Source organism: Coptis chinensis, chromosome 1, assembly GCF_015680905.1.
Source record: "Coptis chinensis isolate HL-2020 chromosome 1, ASM1568090v1, whole genome shotgun sequence".
NCBI lineage: Eukaryota > Viridiplantae > Streptophyta > Magnoliopsida > Ranunculales > Ranunculaceae > Coptis > Coptis chinensis.
In genome coordinates, this window is record NC_141456.1 from 6,875,651 (window position 1) to 6,897,977 (window position 22,327).

At 37.3% G+C, this 22,327-nt stretch overlaps 2 pseudogenes across 1 annotated transcript; both read left to right on the forward strand.

Moving 5' to 3' along the window:
* Nucleotides 1-10,198: 10,198 nt before the first annotated feature.
* On the forward strand, nucleotides 10,199-14,285 carry LOC147521749 (uncharacterized; annotated as a pseudogene). The gene is made up of 7 exons (XR_015209716.1): nucleotides 10,199-10,633; nucleotides 10,946-10,982; nucleotides 11,083-11,320; nucleotides 11,427-11,474; nucleotides 12,467-12,972; nucleotides 13,077-13,164; nucleotides 13,694-14,285. The product of XR_015209716.1 is annotated as an uncharacterized LOC147521749 (transcript).
* A 1,967-nt stretch (nucleotides 14,286-16,252) lies between these two features.
* On the forward strand, nucleotides 16,253-19,729 carry LOC147521750 (putative TPR repeat-containing protein At2g32450 pseudogene; annotated as a pseudogene).
* Nucleotides 19,730-22,327: the final 2,598 nt, after the last annotated feature.

The following is a 22,327-nucleotide window of genomic DNA, read 5'->3' on the forward strand; positions in this document are numbered from 1 at the left end:
AGCTGCAGCGGATAAATAAGCAAGAGAATCCGCATGTCGCGTGCGTCATGCGCGGATTTTACCGCAATCTTGATAGAATCAAAATTTCGAGCAATCCGATGAATTAAGTCCACATAAGCCGCCATTCTATCGTCCACGAGGAACTGCATATCACGATCCACCAACCCGGCTAGCGACTAACTTAGAATCTGAATGAATAATTGTAGCTTAGTAAGCCCCAAGTGAAGAAGCGGTCATGAAGCCCGCAAATGGCTTGACCCGTACTTTCGGCCTCATTATTTGAAGCGTCAAAACCAAAACGACCGTGACTTCTCGATTTTTTTCTCCATTCGGTTGCAAGATTACACACCCAATGCGGAGCCATATTTATTATGCGAACCATCGGGTGTAAACAATCCAACAATCAGCGGATACATCGATAAGTTTGGCAAATCATCATCCACGAGAGGTAATGGCGTGTTGTCGGCGACATTCTCTTAGATCTAGTATGTAGCGTCGGACATAAGAATATCCTCAATTGGAAAATCAGCCATTAAGCGAAGCCAAAGCTTGTCCTTTCTCGGCGATGCGAGTTTCAAACACAATGCTATAAAGCTAAGGTAACTTTCCCATTCTGCGAAGGCGACTTGATTCACGAGCATTACGAAAAGCTTTCGCGATGGATATTCCGTATAAACTTTGGCGACTTCGTCCACGGAAATAAGGTTTAAGGCGTCGCAAAGCATGAACCAAAGCCAATGCAATTTTCTCCACTCGAGAATATCTTGTTTCAGCAGTTGTAAAGAGTCTTGCTAACAAAGAATATAGGGCGCCCATCGCCACCGTTGACAAATAAAGGCGACACTACGGCATGATCGATTGGCAAAAAATGAACCTATAAGGCTGCCCGTTCTTTGGGTCGGGCAAGAACTGGAGGTTGGACTAAGTATGCTTTCAAATGGCGAAATGCAACTTCCGCAGTCCTCCGTCCAAATTGATCGTCTTTCAATGTTTGGAAAAAGGGCGGCATCGATCGAATACCAAGAGATAAAGCGATTTAGGGCGTGCAAAGCGTCCTGTAAGTCGTTGAATTTCTTTCTTTGGCGTCGGAGAAGGCATTTCAAGGACAATTTCGAATCGATCCGATTTGCTTCAATTCAGCGTCTAGTCATCATGTATCCTAAGAATTTACGGATGATAAACCGAAAGAACACTTAGCGGATTCAAGCGCATGTTGACATTGGAGAGTGTCGAAAACAGCTTGCAAATCGATAAGATGATCAGTGCTTTTGTAGATTTGACAACCATGTCATCGATGTATGCCCGAATTGTCTTTCCAAGTAGGTCGAGGAAAAAAATAGTGTTGACTAGCTTTTGATATGTGGCTCCGGCGTTTTTCGGACCGAAAGGCATTACACGGTAACGATGAAATGCCAGTGCGTAATGAATCGATGAACTCTTGGTCCTCAATGAATAGCGGAATCGATGATAAGCGGAATAAGCATCAAAAAGACAAAGCGAAAACCGGATGTTGCATCGACCATTTCAGATATCTGAGGCAATGGATATGGATGAACCGGACAAGCCTTATTGAGATTTGTGAAATCGATACAAACCGTAATTTGCCGTTCTTTTTTAGGCGCTGCGACAACATTTGACATCCATGTTGGATAAGTCCGCGGGCCTTATAAAGTTAACGGACAAAAAGGCGGTCGATTTCGTCTTTCACTTTCATCTTTCTATCGGGGGCCATCTTCCCGGGGCTTTTGTCGGCTGGTTTTGCATTAGGATCAATGTCGAGTTTATGACAAGCCACCGAAGGATCTATATACGGGCATTTGCTCTCATAAGCCAAGCAAACACATGATTATTCTTCCTTGATAACAAAATAAGCTCTTGTCTCTCCTCTTACGGAAGTTAAATTTGAAATAAAAGTAGTCTCTCTTGGGGAGTTGGCCAATTTGAACTTCTAAAAGTGGATCGATTGTCGGGGGTCCTTCAACATTTCTATTGGCGAGAGTAAACCGAAGGTCCGGATCTTTGTAATTGCTATTTGGCGTTGGAACTCGAGAATAGTTAGATCCAACAACTTCGGACTTCTTATAATCATCGAGAACATTGTCGTGGCAAATTAGAGATGCGGTTGATCATTGCGCACCTTACATACTTTTTATTGAATGGGAACTTGATGGCTTGATGATATGTTGAGGCGGCGGCTTCCATATAATGAATCAATCTCTACCAAGGATGACATTGTAAGAGGATTTACAATCCATCAATAAGAAATCAATATTGACTTCTTCGCATAAGAGTGACCGGGAGAGACACCTTTCCAACGCAAATGAGTAGCGGTACCATCAAAACCAACGATAGGTGCATTTTCGGGGTGACCAAGTTATCAATAAAAGGAATCTTGCGATAACACCGGAAAACATGACGCTTAGCTGAACTACCGATTGTCGATCATTATATGTTGTACTGCGCATACAAGCGATATCTGCAGTTATCCGCGACAAACATCATAATGAGGAACATGCTTGCGCCCATTAGATCTTGGTCGAGTGAAACATAATGGTTCATCTTCAATAGTCTCCGTCGCGAAAACCTTCCGCGAAATTGATCCGTTAACCGTTACAAATTAGGCGGATATTTGACTTTAGAGCGGCGAGCGGTTTTCGGTGAGTATTGGACAATGAATCAATAATGGCATGTCCAACCTTAATGACATTGTGATCGGTGATAGTTAAAGCTTGAGTTGTTACTTTCTTACGCACATATTGATCAAGTTTTCCATTACGCACAAGCTTTTCAATTCTTCCCGCAAAGATCGACAATTCTCCGATCTCATGACCATAATCATTATGAAATTTGCACCATAACGATTTATCGCGAGTCGTTTTTAGTCGTCGGCGCAATGGAACGCGGCGGAGTGAAGCGGACTCTTATCCTTGATTTTGTAAGTAAACTACATATTTGGTATTAAAGCGGAGTTAATTCAAAATCGGTAAAAGGCTTTCGATCCTTTCGTGGAGTCTTCTTTCTTATCACGGAGGCTTCGATTTGGGTTGTTGTTGATCAAAAGTCGGATTCTTACGTTTATTTAAGCTGATCATTGAAATCCTTTCCTTTATTATCTTTGTCACGAGAAGTTCGAGAGCCGTGTCGTCTTCAACATTGATAAATTGTTGAACTCATTTGGTATAACGCCGCGTCGGGAAGATGGAATATCGAACAAGAGAGTTGTATAACCCATCTTTATCAAACAAGATAGCTTCTTTAAAAGCGTAAACCACCATTAGATCGGATTGTTCGAAATCTCAACTGCGGCTTGGCGGAAACGCGATAAAACTACGGAGAGTTTCCTCCGTTGTTGCTTGATGTTGAAAAGAACTTCGGACTCCATTTGGACGTTTGAGATTATGATGAAAGCGTCTTGAAAACTTTTCGGTTAAGTCCTTGAATCGACGAATAGAAGCAGCGGAGGTAATTAAGCTAAACCATACCAGCGCTTCCCCTTTTAATGTAGAAGGGAAAAGTTTGCATTTTAAAGCATCATCACCTCGATAAAACCGGTTTGTTTGTGAAATTAATCACATGAAGCATAGGGCAACCCTCGACATCATCATATTGATCAAACTCTCGGTTGTTTGAAGTCTTTGTTATGAGTAGCCCTTTGGGACGAGAAAATTTGTCAAAATACCATCTTCATTTGCCAGATTTTCTAGTGTCGATTCAAAGGATCATTTGTCGAGGAAAGAGCTTTTTAATCATTTCTCGACACGTTGAGGAGTCATCAGATCCATTATCTGTTTGATCGTGATCATAGTCATGATGGCGCCTATGGGAGTGAGCGAGCGAGAAGAAAGCGGCGAAGATTCATCGTTTCGTGTCGAGATGATTGTGGATGAATGCGTTGGGCTTTCGATGCGATAATGTTGAATGATAAGAACAGCGTTCTTTGAAGTGTTTCACCATCTTGATGGTTACGATCATGAGTCGCGATCATTATTACGTTAGCCATTTGAATTCCTTGGGACTTGCCGAAAATTTGTAGGACCGTGGGAGTGCGATCCGGACGATTATGAGCGACCTTACCTTGGTGAACGCGTGACCAAGTGGGTGGAGATTTTCGGTGGAGGTCGGGAATTAAATTAAGCCCATTACTCTTAACTTGTTGATGGCTGTTGCGAATATTGCGAATCTCATCCTCACCACTTAAGCGATCCCACACACTATTATGTGGTTGGCGTGTGTGGCGTTGTGGTGTGACGGATACAACATCATCTATAAAGTGGAGCGTCGTTTAAGATGGCGCTTTGTAGTAATTATTCTTTTCGCGGACCGGTCTTTAACTTTTGAAGAAGTGCTTCTCGAGACATATGACTTACATTATCGCATCGAATCGATAATGGAGAATCGTCGAAGCAATAACCTCATTTGAATAATTTGGCATTGGTGGAGCAGCGGTATTTGAAGGTATTATCTTTGTCGGCGCCAAGTTGTCCTTGACCATCATGTTCGTGATGATGCGTCGATAATCACATCGGGACCTTGAGCTCTTCGGTATCGTCATAACTTTTCGCGAGCGTGATCGGGGTGTAGTATAAGAACATGACGGCGCCAATTATGTTTCGACCAAATATGATCAAAACACCAAGTGTTGATGAAAAAAGCGAAAGCGTAGAAAAGTAATTAGAAAAATGATGGTGATCGGGGAATGATGAGATTGTACCTTGCGGTTGCCCACGTACCCAAATTATCGGTGGGATCAAGTCTCAAGAGCGTAGTTTGAATGAAAAATAGATATGTATTTATATAGGTAGAGTAGAGAATCCTTGTAGTTCAAGTATTCTTGTAGCTTGAGTCATTGTGATAGAATATAACTCTCAACTGATAATTATCTCTTTGATAAGAAATGAATCTGGACATAAATCAATGTACATTAGTGGCAAGCCATGTGGTTAAGGTTCAGCCTTAGACACATGAGTTAATGGGCCTGTACATTGATCCATGGTATTGCAAATTGGGCTTTAGCCCTGTCGATTAAATGAATAAAATAGAGACTCCTACCAATGGACGTTCGCCACGTAGGTGGGGGTCGAAACACTCAACCTAATCAAACTTACATGCAAAACACATTATACCGCTACAAACACTAAAAGAAACACCAACAATAATATGCACTCTTATGACAAGAATATACTTTACTCAAGTCTATGATTATGGATCATATTAAATATAATCATATTATGTTCATGCTATCTATATGAAAGAAAATCCACAAGTGATTCAAATGAATTTTAAATAATAGAAGAATTAGATGAAAAAGGTTTTGCCCAAGATAATATCATTATCATTCTTCTTTTCATCATTCAACATTCTAACTTACATAGAGAGACAATCCACGCACTTGTACATCACCTTGGCTATTTATTCATAGTCATAGAAGGATAATGCCTAATAAGACAATCCACAAGCGTTACATCTCATTGTCTAAAATAGTCACTGGAGGATATTGTCTAAGAAGACAATCCATAACCTTACATCTCCTTGACTAAATTAGGTTTAAGAGGATATTGATTGTTTCCCATATTGTTTCCTCTCGTAGACAACGATGCTCATTACTTAATAATATATGACATGGTTAAGCTTCATGCAATTTTAAATAATGTATTCATGCCAAACATGGTTAATATCATATCATAGGTTCAAGAAAAGTAAACTTTAACTGTACCCCTCACAACAAAAAGTATACGATATTTAAGTAAATCTAGCCACTGAATATGCAAAACAACTGAGGACTCCACCTCCTCTTTTTACATGAGTTTAAGTAAGATATATGCAAAACAACTGAGGACTCCCCTATCAACAAGACATCAAGTACTACCACAACATCTAATGGCTCAAACCTTTAATGTCTTCAATTAGAAAAAATTACCAATAAACTATCATCAAGTTCAAAGTAAATCCACGGTGATTAATATCCAAAACTAGCATGCTACACAACTTTAACATATGATATATTGGATATAAGTTACAAGTTACTTCATCTAACATGTAGTATCAACACAGCAACTAGAGTATAACAGAAAGAACAGTAGACAATGACAGAATTAACATGTAATAACCATCGTCTAACAACACGTACACTCAATAGAGGTAAGCAATTATGCATTGAATATATTATAATTACTATCCAAGATTTGAGTGTGGTGGATATTAAATATCTTAAGGTCTCTCTTAGACCATCTACATACATCTACATATGTACAAAGAAAATTAATATCAAACTACTTCTAGTCAAACCGATTAATATATTAGTGATAAACACGTATAATTTGTTGACTCGGTTATTAAAGAAGTTTAAGCTTAGGGATTTTCCTCCTAAGAAAAACTAGCATACAACTCAAGGCAAGAATATCACCATATAATCAAACCTAAATAATTGCAAAGAGTGAAAGAATACGATATCTAACCAATTGAAAAATCGGATTACCATATTTTCCTTCTTCTAGTAAAACAGTTCAAAAGAACTATAATTCTAAACCAGCCCAGGACGAATTGGGTATCAAGCTTTATACCACTAGAAATCTCTTTGAATCAGCTATCCAACACAAGAAGCATATTGCAAAACTGAGCTCTAAGCTGAAATTTACAGCAGTTTCCGTAACGAGTGACGCAGCTGTCAAAAAGACGAATTTTGACGTTTTTCTTGATAGAAATCTCATATTTGACTCCCACAAACGTAGGAGAAAGGTCTACAACCATATAGGGTTTGATAAACCACAAAAGATCAATAAATATTCAATCTTTAATTGGTTTCCCTAACAAAAACGAACTTATCAGAAAATTTCTAAAGTCATAACCCAATAACACAAACAATAACTCAAAGTAAAATACTTATCTTTTGATTGCCGTATTAAAGCACTTTCCTTTGTTCTACTACGAAATTCTTTCCTTAAGATTGTTAGAATAGTTGTATCAACACAGCAACTATAGTAGAACAGAAGGAACAGTAGACAATGACGTAATTAATGTGTAATAACCAAAACGCGGATTAAGTTTGGCATTAAGGAAAGATTTCACCCCTTCCAATGGTGCGTAAAGGCGGCAGTGGTCTCTCTTCTCACGGAATTGATGGTTAACAAAGAATCGACTTTGCACTAGAACAGACTACCCTCTAGAACAGCAATATAACTCTCTCTGGCGGCTACAGGAAGAAGAGAAGAAGAATATGATAGGTTATAGTTTCTGTTTCTTTGAGATGGGTTTATGATGAAGTCTTTCCCCTCTATGGACTCACAGTCCTATTTATAGAGATTAGGTCGGTCTCCTAAACAGATAAGGAAGAGAGACCAACTCCTAATAGAACGCCAAAACTTGTTACTTAAAAAAAGCAAAACAAGTTTAGGCAATTGGTTAAACCACTACCTACAACAGTAAGCCCAAGCCCAAGCCCAAGCCCAAGCTCGAACCCGACCCGATGTGATGGATAACCAATGTAAGACTATCTACTATGCCCTAAAGTAGAGAGAACACCATTTGTCCTCCATTTTGCACACACACACTAATATTTAGAAATAGACAAGAGATTCCAACAGGAACCAGTAGAACATAGATTATGTTTAGTACGTTGTGTTCCCTCTTGTTAAAGTTGTATTATTATGGCACTCCACATTTCGTGGGCATGTTCATGTTTTTTGCTAAAGGTGGGCATGCATGTTCATTTGCAGAACTAGATTGAGAAATCTAGCTAATAGCCAGACTGATCAAGTGTCCTGAAGTAACATAGATGAAGATGGATCTCTCCTCGTCATTGTGTTTTATTTAGTTCATTGAGGTCTTATTAGTCTAATTATATACTTCGATCACAATATTATAAATGTGTATAGCTAAATCAACCATGTACATAACCAAATGATTTTCACTACCCATTTTAAAGTGTTAATGCTGGGAGATTAGATGCCAAATAGCTACCTGGTTTCCATAAAGTACGGGTGTGCACGGGTCGGTTTGGGTCTGGTTTGGGGTTAAACCGGCAACCAAACCGACTCTATCGGTTTATATTTTTCTGGAACCAAAGCAAACCGGCTGTATTATACTAACCGAACTAAATCAAACTAATTTCCAATTGAATCGATATCCGAACCGAACCGACTGAGTTATGGCTTAACCAATATTAACCGACCAAAACCGGCCAGTTTTTACATATTGTTAAATTAAATTAATTATATTTATTAGGTCGGTTTGGGTTTATAACTAAACCGATGACCAAACCGACCCTATCGGATACTGAACTGAATCGAACCGACTAATAAATATAACCAACCCAAAACTGACTAATTCGGTTTGATTAGGTCGGATTTCTCAGTTTGGCCGGTTTTTTACACACCCCTAATATCAAGTTAGGTTCGTATCTATCAAATGAGTTATGAGTGCATAGTGCATAGTGCATAGTGCATACTGGCATAGTGGCATGTATATTTATTCTTTGCTTTGAGACGGATGGTGAAGTAACATAATCAAGAGTGTTCCATAACTCTTATGGAATAAAAACCTATTAACCCGACAAAGAAATATAAAAAAAAATTAAGTAGATGTATTTTATAAGAGATAAAGCTAGGTAGGTCATGACCACGAAAGATAAAGACCAGAAAATGCAAGATGAGTATCATTTCTATTCTAATGTTGGGCCATAAGGTAGAAACACACTTCGCCTAAAGTATTGTTTTTCGGGTAACTACCGCGCCTAAAGTCAAAACGAACTACTTGAGTGCAATTATTTTTTGTTGCTTACGTCCCATTCTTCAGTCCAAATCAGCATCATCATCACTGGTATATTTAGTTATTTTTGTCTTTGAATGTCTTTATGATTCAAATCAACCTAGATCTTGATATATCATTAAATTACCCCGATTGAATTCATAAACATTTAATATTTGAGACCTCATACACTGCAACAGTGCAACTTGTATACTGTTAATGTTTAAAATGATACAAATATATTATTCAACAACTTTCTTTAAAAGGGAATGTGCCAATTGTGATATGGATTATACATTTGTACTCGGGGAGTTGTTTATTTTGGCAACTTTAGGGAGTTATGCTGCATTAGAACATCCGGTGCAGGTAATCAATTTGTTTATCGCTCGTGTAGTGTGCTGGTTACACGACTGGAAACGGCACTTCGTAGTCTATGACCACTTACAAGAAAAAGGCTACTTTGGCTGATTCCTCTGTGAGGCATTCTTGTCTGTTCCGTCCTTTTCTTACAAAACACAGAGATCTCCAAAACAGTTGCTCCATGTCCAGCAGCACTTTCTTTATTAGAGTTTAGGCTATGTACGCCCATATAACTCATATTAACCACTAGATCACCATGTTGTGTCCAATAACATTGCATCCAACACATTCAATAAGAATAAGATTATATTATATCTAAAGTTTTAATTCTTTAATGAGAACTTAATTATTATAGCCAAGGAATAAAATAAAGGTGGTACTGTACAGAATATTGTTTTTCTCATTTTTGATCATGCATGGTAGGCCATCTTTGGACTATCCATTTCAATGGGTATGTACAAAACACATGGGCCCGTCTATAGATGATTGATTCAGTTGGCCCACATCCATGATCCATCTAATGATTCTCTCAAACTGCTGCAGTATACACATTGTGTTTTGGAACAAATATTGGTTGGAAAACCCATTTTTGCATTTGATCATCACCCTCTTACCTAAAAAAACCGAAATCGGACAATATTAGTCTATTACTATTTTTTTAATTTATAAAATCAGACTCTTTCAGTATAAAATAAGCATGATCATAAAAAATAAATACAAATAATAATTGCAAAAATCTTAACGATATATATCTCATTAAATCAGGCATCCAATTATGATTTTCCGACATATATACATTGCACCTAGGTGTATCTGATCAAATTCAAAAAAATGAGATGCTGTCTCATTACTTTCTTACTTTAATCATTCCACACGTGCCATTCTCCTCTTCTTCGCCGAAAATCTCTCTACAGTCTACACTCAAAATCTCTTTTACACTCTTCTTCTTTCTCTTACAAACAAGCAAGTCAGAAAAAAATTTCCTAAACCAAATATCCAACACAAAGATTTCACTAAACCAAAAAAACAATCTTACTCAAAATCACCATATTTTCCATTTTTGCATCTCATTATCCAATTCCCATTCCTTAAATACCCCTCATTTTGACATTCTTCTTCACACTAATCCATTAAATGAAGAAACTAAACTTATTTAACTGTGCCCACTCTCATTTTTTATTCAAAACAGCTTAAAGATTAAAACTTTAGTTTGACCAAATAAAATTTTGGGTCAAAATGGGAGGTGTGACTTCATCAATGGCAGCAAAATTTGCATTTTTCCACCAAATCCACCATCTTATAACATTGTGGAGGATGAAAAGAAAATGGGGTTTACTAATATTGAGTTAAAAGATAATGTTGATGTTTTAAAGATACATACAAAGAGAGGGAATGAGATTGTCTGTTTATATGTGAAGAATCCTAATGCTGCTTTAACTGTTTTGTATTCTCATGGTAATGCTGCTGATTTGGGTCAGATGTGTGAGCTTTTCATGGAGCTTAGTATTCATCTTGGTGTTAATTTAATGGGGTGAGTTCATTTTTCACTTTTATAGATTTTCTTCATTTTACATTTTTAGCTTAATCCATGACTGTTTGTTTGTTGATTTGCATGCTAGTATTGTGTGTTAGATCAGAATTTGAATTTGTTTTGATAGATTTTCAAATTTTGGAATCTGATTTGGATGTTTTAGCTTAAACTGTCTTAGGTAGGCCAAGATATAAAAATCCTGTTTTGCGCGCTAGTGATTTTAAAGAACAGTCTTCGATTAATTGGGGATTGGATTAGCGCCATTTGAAGAGCTTGTCATTAATAATTAGTTTGCTTTGTTATGCTTTACAGGTATGATTATTCCGGGTATGGGCAATCATCTGGAAAGGTATTGTATCGTGTCATAAATTTTTGCATTACGTTTATTTGGTTTCTAAGTTTTGTTAGGTTGGAGGTAATTAATGTAAGATTTTATTTGCAATTTATAGCCAAGTGAGCAAAATACGTATGCTGACATTGAGGCGGCGTATAGATGCCTTGAAGAGAAGTATGGAACAAAGGAGGATGATGTTATCTTGTATGGGCAATCAGTTGGTAGTGGACCTACTTTGGATTTGGCAAGTCGTTTGAATAGATTAAGAGCTGTCATCCTTCACAGTGGTATTCTTTCTGGTCTGAGAGTCATGTACCCAGTGAAGTTTAACATACTGGTTTGACATATATAAGGTCAATTACTCTTTCATGTAGGCGATAAGTCTACCTTCTCTTTATTCTTGGTCTACTTGGATTTTATAATACATAGTTCACTGAGTACATTCTGTTCTATTTGCAGAATATTGATAAAATTCCCTTGGTGAACTGCCCAGTATTGATAATTCATGTGAGTACTATTTCTGGTTCTCTTTTTTTTTTTGTTTTACTTATGGGTAAGTTACTAAGTCCTGAAGAAGAATATGGTGGCATATAGTAGTTCCTCATCCATGTGGAATTGGTTGTGAAAATATTTCTTGTAGTTCCATCATCCATATAGAGTCGATAGTTAAAATGTTTCTAAAACACTATGGACTTAGTTTGCTATTTTTTTAAAGTATCAACAACATTATTCTACTTAATTATATAGTTCATTGATTCGTTTGAAAGTGTGTTGGTTTAACTAGGGAAGTATTTTACATGCACGTATTTAGTGTACTAGAGCCCTATTAGCGCATTAATATTGAGGGCATACTTTATTATTTACTTGAGGTGAAAATCAGCTAGTAGCCCAAAAATTATGGTTTGCTCAATCAGTCTATACTATATACTCCTCTTCCTGTATCCATTGCATTAGGTGTAATGATAGTTCTTTTTTCTTTTCGAGATTGCCCTTATGCCCACCCTAGTTTATTAAGTAATCGGTATGCCCTAGATCAGAGATGTGTCTCTGTTAAGTCTGTTTAAGTGTTGTTCTTAGTTCTTATCCATGACATATGTCCTCTTTGCATGATAGAGAAAACTGAAGTAAATGCATTGTCTGACCTTACGTGTACATAACTGAATTTCCTGTTTCCATTTGCACCTAGCTCAACTAATTTAGTAATTCAACATGCGGTCATAGAAGTCCAATTCTCCTGAGTTATTATTGATATTTTATACTGGAACTAGGGCTTAGGAGTGTAAACAGAATTAACTACAAAGATCAAGCCTGAGTATGCATTTTACCAGAGCCACTTGGTCTAATTAAATTAACACTAATTGGCTCATCCACAACTGCACCAGTTGTTGCAAGTTGGCCATCTTTGGCTTGAATGTATATGTATAGAGTATCATTTCCAGCTAATTCAGCTAAAGGTGACTACTTCTCGAGCCACTTGACCTTGTTTTCGATTCATGCAGGGAACCTCAGATGAAGTGGTCGACTGTTCTCATGGGAAGCAGCTCTGGGAGCTCTGCAAAGAGAAATATGAACCTTTATGGCTTAAAGGAGGGAACCACTGCAACTTAGAACTCTACCCCGAGTATATAAAGCATCTGAAGAAGTTTTTGTCTGCAATAGAGAAAGCACCAGTCAACAAGAATGTTTCTGGGCAGGTTGCAGATCAGTCAGAGCCTCGAAGGAGCAGCACAGACTGTAGAGAGAAATCTAGACCAAGCATTGAACAGAGAGAGAAATCTAGACCAAGTATAGAAAGTAGAGAGAGATCTAGGCTGAGCACAGATAAAAAAGAGAGGTCGAGGTCAAGCACGGATAAAAGAGAGAAGTCCAGGCCTAGCACAGATCTTAGAGAGAAGTCACGATCTAGCACTGATAAACGAGAAAAAACAAGAAAGAGTGTGGATCAACCTGAGAACTCTAAAAATATTATCGAGCAGCAGGAGCGTGGGAGGAAAAGCATTGATCGGTCAGATATCTGCTTTCTCTTTCTTCCTTTGATTGTTTATGACCAATATCTTATAAAGTGCATATAGAAACTTTTTGTTTACTGTTTATATGAAATGCTGGCAGATTTGGAGACATGGTGAGATCAGTCGCATTGTGCAATATTGATTGTTTCAAGCCAACTAATCATAAAGTCTTACAGGAAAAGAAGAAGGTAATGTATGCTTTTGTTCTGGTGTTTTATGCTGCTGTGGTTGTTCTTTTTTCCTCTTTCTTTTTAATTTCCTTCACGAGTTATGTTGTATTGCCGTATTGCTACATGAAGCACTTGTTTTTCATGCACTCCAAAGTACTGACAAATCAATGCTTTTATATAAATAGATATCCATTTGTATGGCCAGTGAAGTTGAAATCATCAGATAGGGTAAACAAGTTTGGTTTAGAGTGTTTAAAGAACTATGTAATGTTCTGATCTTCTAGATGACAGTATGTGTTCTCGCCAGATTTAGCATATAGTTAAGGTTCTGTTCTTGTTAAGATGGAGTTCATCGTTGTTTTGGAAGAACTAGTTGTAGATTGTACAGAAAGATTAACGAGTAACTAAGACCTCGTGCAACTCAGTATCCAATTTGATTTGGATTTTTATTCCAGGGATCTCCCGGTCTGGCTGTATGTGTTTTTTTATATAGATTGTCTATTCACAGATACAACATTTTAACAGTGAAAAATATTTGTCTATGCAGCTTGTGTGAAAAAGTTTATTGTACAGACTGTTGCATTGGTGCACATCGAGCTGAATTATATACATTATAGAGGTGGCTGGATGGGTTAGCAGTGGAGCTTTGATGTTCAAGGCTGATCAAAGTAGAGAAAGTGATTAGAAGATCCATCTTGCATCTGAAGTGTAGAATCCATATACCCCAAGAGAGATTTTTCTGTCATAGTAAACATCTGCTGGATCATGAGATCCCTGCTCAAAATTCCAAATAGATAAATATTGGCTGCTCAAAATGGACCAGCAGTATCTTTGGTGAATCTCGATCTGTCTCAAGCGAGTCCATTTTCCTCTTACATCTTTATCCATTTTCCACCTACATCTTTATCTAATTTGAGGGAATTCCCTCCATTTTTTTTTCATCTTGTTTTCTTTTAAATCTGTTGTTTACTTGTTTACCAAATAACAGAAAATCTTTATTTGTGACAATCACCTAAATGACTGGTAAAAGTGGCATTGTAGTCGAGCTGTGGCCTTTCTGGCAAGTGTTTAAACTCTTGCCGGTGCTGCCTTGAAATATTTCTGAATGTTTTACCAATTATATAGGGTTATTTCCTGAAGTGATTTAAAATTTAAAATACGGAGTAGCCCAGCCAACATTTTTAAGGTAGAATGGATGATGGTGTTTGTTCATGGTCTGATAAAAACTCTAGTCAAAATTTGTTCATGGGTTGGGTGATTGTGAGTTGTGACCATATAAAACTCACAACGAGTCAGAGGCCCACGTAGCCACTACGGAAACCCGCTCTCTCTCAGTACCTTTACCACCTGGGCTCTCAAAATTTACAAAGCCCACCGAGATTTGACGCGGGTTTCTTTTATCTCTTAAAATCTCGACTTTGTTTTCAAAATATCGACTATTATATAGCTCGGTGGGCAACCGGGAAATTAGATTTGTGTTGCGCTGGAAACAGCGGGAAACAAATTCGAGTTGAATTCAGACTACGATTTGACATCAGAGTTTTCCTGAATTGAAAGTAGACATGAACTCCGAGATTGTGTTGAACTCGTAGTGAGGACTCCAAGTTCTCATTGAGAATGAAATGGCTTCTACGATCTTTATAAATAGAGGCCAAAATCACAGAATATGGCATTCGATTATAGAGCAAATCAACCATGGCAACTTTATTCTCCACCTCCGATTCATCATTAAGATATAATCTCTCCATCTTGTTCTTGTTATTAGCTCTACAGCATTGTCATCCACCGTTCCAGCTTATCCAACAATCCGACCCAATCCTTCTTACCAATACCTCCGACTAGGGGTGATAAAAGGGCCGGGCCGGGCTAGCCCGCCCTCAAACCATAAAAACCTTCATGATGTTGAGAGCCGGGTCGAGTAGGGTTAAACATGAAAACTCAAGCCCTTAACCCTCCCCTCGACTCTCATTTTTGAGGGCCAAATGAGGGCCGGGTCAGGCCCGGTCTAATTATACTTCACTAGTTTACTATTTCTTTTGTGTGTGTGTGTGTGTGTTTTTTTTTTAATCGACTTAATGATATGTATATAAGTATACAAAACTAATTCTTATGTCTTTAGAAAAAAAATAGATAGAGATGGTGGAAAAGATGATATTCTTAAAATATCTATATTTTTCATACTTAACTATGTTGTTATGTTAGATTTGCTTTTATGTATGATTTATATACATATCATTAAATCAATTACAAAAGTGCATATGTTATATTATGTTATAATTTATCTCATATTGAAAACTAATTTAATGATTTTTTTATACAATTTAGATAATTATAGTATAATACATAAATATAATATAAAATAACAAGAAAATGTGGTTTTCTTTTAGGGTTTACACAAATATATAGTATAATACATAAATTATCACCCCTATTTTGGGTTTACACAAAATAATCACAGTTCACTTTTCTTTTTACATTTGACCTCTTTTACTCAAATTACAAAATACCCCATATGATATGTGGTAAACTACCATTATTAAACATTATTTGTAGGGAAAATATTTAGTTAAAATAGGGATAATTGTGACCGCATTATATATATAATGTAAAAAAAATAAAATATATCTTATCGAAAAAAAATAGTGAGGGCTTGGTAGGGCCAAGTGAGGGCTTGGTAGGGCCAAATGCGGGCCGGGTCCATGCTCCAGAACCTAGACCCTAACCCGCCCCTAACAAGCATGAGGGCCGGGACAGCCCGCCCCTCAAATCTGTGAGGGCCAACTTTTGAGGGTTTTGACGCACATTTTTTAGGGCTGGGTTGAGGGCCTGAGGGCCAAATTATCACCCCTACCTCTGACTACCATTTGGCGTGGTTGGACCAGAATCTCTTGATTTTGACTGCAACGGACAAGGTCCTTACACCACCGCGGTTCGATGGTCGTATTCTTAAGTGGGAAGCGGTGTTCGCCGTTAGAGGGAGTTTGCAACAACCGTGCCGGGTACACAAGAAGAAGGGCTTTCTCTGCGATGGCAACCGCGGAAAGGCGATGTGGTAAACCTTTAGGATTAAAGTTCAACACAAAACGCGTCGACCTTTATATTGCCGATGCCTGCCGGGCTCATTAGGGTTGGACCGAACGGCGGACAAGCTACGTTACTTGCTTCTACAGCCGGAGGTGTGCCGTTTCGCTTTACAAATAATTTAGTCATTCATCCAGAGACTGGAGTGGTGTACTTCACGGACAGCAGCACCATATTCACGAGAAAGGACCACTTGTGCGTCACCTTAACTGGGGACATCACGGGAAGGCTCATGGAATATAATCCAATCAGTGGAGAAGTGATAGTACGTACTAAAGAGTAGGCTCAAGTTTGCCAATGGGGTCGCTCTAAGCGAGGACAATGAATTTCTTCTCGTTGCTGAAACCGGTGGTGCACGAATTTTAAGGTTTTGGCTCGAAGGTGCAAAAGCAAACACGGCAGAAATCATTGCTGAACTTCCCGGGGCACCCGATAATATAAAGAGAAGAGCTAACGGAGAATTTTGGGTGGCAATAAACAATGGTAGGTCAATCCCTTCTTACAATGCTACTGAAATAATAGGTGTTCAACTTGACAAAGAAGGCAGAATACTTGAGGGCCTCCACGACAATGGGATTTTGGAATAAGTTACCGAACTCGAAGAACACGGTGGTGTGATCTTGGTAGGCTCTAATATTGCACCGTCTGTTGGCGTTTTTAGAATTTGATTTAGTTTATTTGCAATACTTCACTACGAGGATTATTTGTAAATTTTATCATAAAAGTAATTTATTCACAATTTCCCATCATAATTATTATTAATTTGCTACAATTTTGTTATGAATGTGATTCATAAGTTTCTTATTATGAGTTTGTTATGAATGTGATTTTGTATAAATGTTATATCTCTACTAGTAGTATAGCCTATAATGATTGTGGCCTCTTAAATTCATCCGGGTCTTTTTTCGATGCATAATACTCTTGATGAATAATAAAATCAGATGCCTAGATATTTATTAATGAGGACTACTTGGTCTTTTTATGTCTTTATAAATTCTCAGTACCGATATTGTCTTTAAATTAAAATGTTGTTTAACACCTTTGAATATGAGCAATCAGTCTTTTCATGTGGTGGTATATTAAAAAACCAATTCCACGCCCATTTTGAATTGTACGTTTACCATAAATTTACAATAAATGACATTTAATTAGTAATAACTAGCAATAAATACACCTCTACGTCTCCCCTCCCAATCTCTACCCCTACGTTTCCCTTCTTTTGCAAACAGTACAGAAAAATAAGTTTTGCAACAAAAATTAAACAAAGCCATCATTCTCTCTCCCCCTCTCTTCAAATTGAGTTCTCTCACTGCAACAAATTACAACCATTCATTTCAATTGAGGTAAAAAATCTAAATAGTTGAAATAGTGAGTACTCTAATCTAGAACTGAATAGGCGAATGGCGAACGAATCTCTGCCATTATCTCTCTATTGCTTATGAACCTCCAGTTAGGTATGATTGTTTTCTTCACTTCTTGAAATTAGTCAATTTGCTTTAATGCATGAATTCTCTTAATTTCCAGATTGGTTAATTTCTAATTGGGTACTTTAATTGTTATGGTCTTTCGAAAGGTTTGTTCTGATTGAGTTTTGGGTTTGTGGTTTGATATAGATTAGTTATTTGGATTTAATTTCCACTTTATTTTCCAATTCATATTTCATTTTAATTATAAAGTGGATTAATAAATTGAAGAAAGAATTCCTAATTGATTTTGGCTCACACATTTGAGGTTGATGATATCAATGGCCATATTGACAATGTGTGTTGTTTCGCAAAACCTGGTTACCAATAGATGTTGACTTGCTTCCTCCAATGATGCATGGTTACAAAACTCCTTTTAGACTTCTTGCTCCAATCATTTTACATTAAAGAGGTTGAAAGTGAATGGGGATGATTTTGATATATTTTTTGAACTAGGTTGGTCTTCTGAATTTAGACCATCTACTGAATTTTCAGATATAGGGGTTGTTTGGGATGAATCTGGGAAGGATTATAGTGGTTTTGTGAAGAAGTTGGTGGTTTTGAGAGGGAGAGCAGAAGACACAAAGTCGGAAGATGAGATGTTTGATGGGCATATGGCAATTGGCATGGTTTTGTATGAGCTCCATTTCTTTAAAGATGATTTAGTGAGTTTCAAGAGGTCTTGTGAGCTTCAACTGGAGAACTTTAGACCGCATTTTCGTGCTGGGAATTGTTTGTATATTCTTGGGAAGTGTGGAGATCAAAGGAAAAGAGGAATTTTTGTTGGCTTTAGAAGCGGCACAAAGCGGTGGTAATCACTCATTTTACCTTCTTCCTCAAATTCATATTAATCTCGAGATTTCGCTGGAAGGGGAAGGTATGGCTTTAAGTGCTTGTGGGCATTATAGAGGGGTTGTATCTCTTTGTCCAACACATTTCAGGGCTACAAAGCTTTTAGGTCGCGGCTTTTTTGGAGTAGGGAGTATAAAGGCCTGAAAAGGCTTTGGAAAAGGCTATTTTCTTGAAGTCGGCTTATGCCGATGCACAATAATTTTGATGATCTAGGGTCGACTTTGCATGCAATCGGAGAAGATGAGAGAGCCATTCAAGAGCTTCAGATGGCATTTGATTTGAAGCCTAAGCATATTGACACATTGTACAATTTGGGTGGACTTTATATGGATATGGGGAGGTATCAAAGAGCTTCCGAGATGTATACCAGGGTTCTAGCTGTTTTGCCAAATCATTAGCGGGCACATCTTAACAAAGTTGTAGCTTTGTTAGGGGCTAATGAGGTGAAGGAAGCAAAAAAAACCTTGAAAGAGGCTTTTAAGATGACTAACAGGGTTGAGTTGCATGATGCAATTGCTCATATGAAGCAAATGCAGAAGAAGCCTGCCAAGGGGAAGGATTTTGTTGTTGTGGAGCCATCAAATTTTAAGTGGGGGAATGAAGAGACTACAAGTAGGGAAGACTTGGCCAATGCCTTTGAGATCAGAGCCTTTCAGAGGCTCACCAGATTGGGTTTCTGCCATGTAGATTTCTTGATGAAGGAAATAAGCGAAATGAAGGTTCCAGTTTCCTACGCTTGTATCGTTGGTCTTGAGAAATATGTTTGGGAGTCTGCACTGGAGGCAATCCTCCGCAATCTGCTTCATTTTTTGAAGCCTGAAACGTTCCAAGGGGCAGTAAAAGCTATTAAAAAGAGAATTCTATCTGTATTGAATAGTTGGGAATCAAGTAAGGTGGACTTGGGCATGTTATGTGCTTTTCTTGCTCCCATTCGCAGTGGTCCCCCAGAGCAGCGCAAGCGGACATTTTTTGATGCTCTCCTGTGGCGATATGTTGGTGAAGGTAGTTTAGTGGTTAAGAAAGTAGATGCCATGAGATATATCAAATTGCTTAGAGCAATTTACCTTTCTTCTCAGTCAACCAATAGAACGTCGGAATTTTATGGAGAAGTTGATGTTTCAACAGTTTCTTTTTCCAAGTTCCTGGAGATGTTTGATAATCTGGATTGTTGTAAAAGTAGCTATTAGTTTTGACTTTTCCTACAAAGAGCCACGGATATTGAATTTATGTATAGTTGTTTATGTGTTTTTATTTAAATTATGATAAATTTTCTACTCGACTTCAAACCATTAGTCATTTTTTTTTCTAGAAATTGACTTTATGTATCAATGAATGATTTATTTGTTAATTGCCTTCTATAAGAAATTGTTTTCACTTGGGAATGAAGTCTTTGTATTAAATTTAGTGGGTTTTTTTGTTAAATTATATTTGATCTTCTTAATTCAATAGTAGGTGCTTATTGAAATGGATTCTATGTACTAACTTCTGCCTTTATTTGCAGGTTGCTTTTGATTAGGAGTTAGCCAGCTAATTCTCCCCGCCTTGCCAATCTCTTTGTTTGCCACTTTTATCAGAGCTCCCATCAAGCCAATCGTTTAGGTACATCATGTTCTAAGCTCTTTTGGGCCATGTTTAAGTCATTGCAGGCTAAATTTTTTTAAAGCCCTACCTTGGACTCAAATTCTACCTTCACAATAATTTGTCCTCTTTGATGACTCCCCCCCCCCCCCTGTGTTTTGAAGAGTTAAAAGAAGAAGTTGGAAGATTTGGGTTTCTAAAATTCAGTCATATGGTTATTTATTAATATGCAATTAATCAATTAGGTCTTCCTCTTGCTGCCTTAGATCATTGCTCATCAAACAAAGGGAACAATGGAGCTTGGTGGCTATAAAATGTAGGACATTCAAAGCTGCGTGCAAATGGTCTTCAGTAGCGTTTGAAACTCAAGTAGTTTAAGTGTCAGATATTCGTCATTTGCAACTTGATTTGAGTAACATCAGATTTTGACTCTTACTTCATATGTTCAAACTTGATCTAACAGACATAACATTTCAAAATGTATATGATGTATAATACACAATATTCTAGGTGTTTATTTTGTCATATATATATCTAAAGATTAGTTAATATCAACTTTGAATTTTAGGTTAACCGGTGATATTTTCTCTGCAAGCCATATTGTGCCCTAGAAGGAATGTTCTCCGTCTCTTCAATATTTACTGAATCAAGAACAAAATTGCATAAGGTATTAAGTTAGGTGGAGCATACCCATGTGAATGGCATGTACACCCTACAGTTGCAGAGCACTTCCAATGATATACTAGAGTGCTTACATATTTTCGACGGTATTAAATATTCAAATGAGAAGGGCTGGTTTGAGTTATGGGTATCCTTATTACCCATCACCAACCCCTCCTAGCTATTCAAAGCGAGTTATTTTATCATAGCTGATAAGCCATCTTTGTCAAGGGGAAGTGCCAGTGGAAACAATAATAGGTTAATGTTGTCGAAACCAAGCCACCCAAACTCAAAGGGGTTTGTAGTATGGAGGCATCCCTGCTTCTGGCTATCAAGACCCCATATTCAATTTCGATGGGCTGAAGTCGCTCTTATACCTTGGCTGGGGCCTAACTTAGATTGATGGGAAACATACACCTGCACCTGCCCGCTTCCGAATCTTATGGTGAGCATTGTCTGCTTCCATAATTTATTTTGTAATTTTCATGTGAATTAACTTGCTATGGAACTGCTTATTAAATTGCTTTACTCTTTGAGATTTCATTACATTAGTACTATTGTGTTTAGCGTGCAATCTCACTTGATACAGGAGGTTGTCGATTGATAGCAAGTACAAACCTTAAAAGCCAAGGATATGGTTAGAGGTTTCTTACTCTCTTTTTCTCCCGCTCTCTCTCTTCAATCTTATTTTGTTTTATTTTTCTTTTTGTGTGTAAGTGGTGATTCAATGTGTTTTCTGTGAAAATGTGTAAATATTTTAGTTAAGTGGAAAGGTTGTTCAACAAATAATCCAAGTATTGGGTATTTGGTACAGCTTCCTTAGGTAAGGGCCGAAAGTATAAATAAATTATTTCTAATAAATAATTTTTTTCTCAAACAAACATGAAACCCTCTTTTTTTCACAATATATATGCGGTTAATGGTATACCAGTTTTGATATTTTGATGTTTCTTTTTCTATTTTTGGATGAACCGTTTTACATGGTTGTGTTATTTGATAATTGGTATGGGTTATGTGAAAATAGGCACCTTTTTACATGGCTTTGAAAGAGGTTTTTAAGAGTTTGTGAAAATATTTGTTTTTCGCGCCCAAGCATTGTGCTATTGTTCTTTTGGTTTGATTTGAATGCTTAATAATTTTTGTGCAAAAATCTATTAAATTAGACATAATTTTCATTGTTTCTACCTCTATTGCAGGTTATCTAAACCTGGACACAATGGATTGGGTTTTTCACTTCGCTAGAGGAACTGTGACCTTCCACCCTTTGAACCATGTGACAGATTTTGTATGATTAATGCAGTTTGTCACCCTGTAACAAGTGTTCGGATCTTATAAATTTTGTATATACATATTACATTTTGTTATCATGGTGTCTTCTTAGTTCATATATTTCAAATACTACTATGAATGGTACTTCAATATTGGAACTTTGAATACTAGGTTTGTAAAAGTAGCATTTCTTCCTATTTTTAGAAAGTGTAACCATGCCATGCCAATTGACGATCATATTATGAGCTAGATTTTCTTTTTGTGGTAAACATATGAAT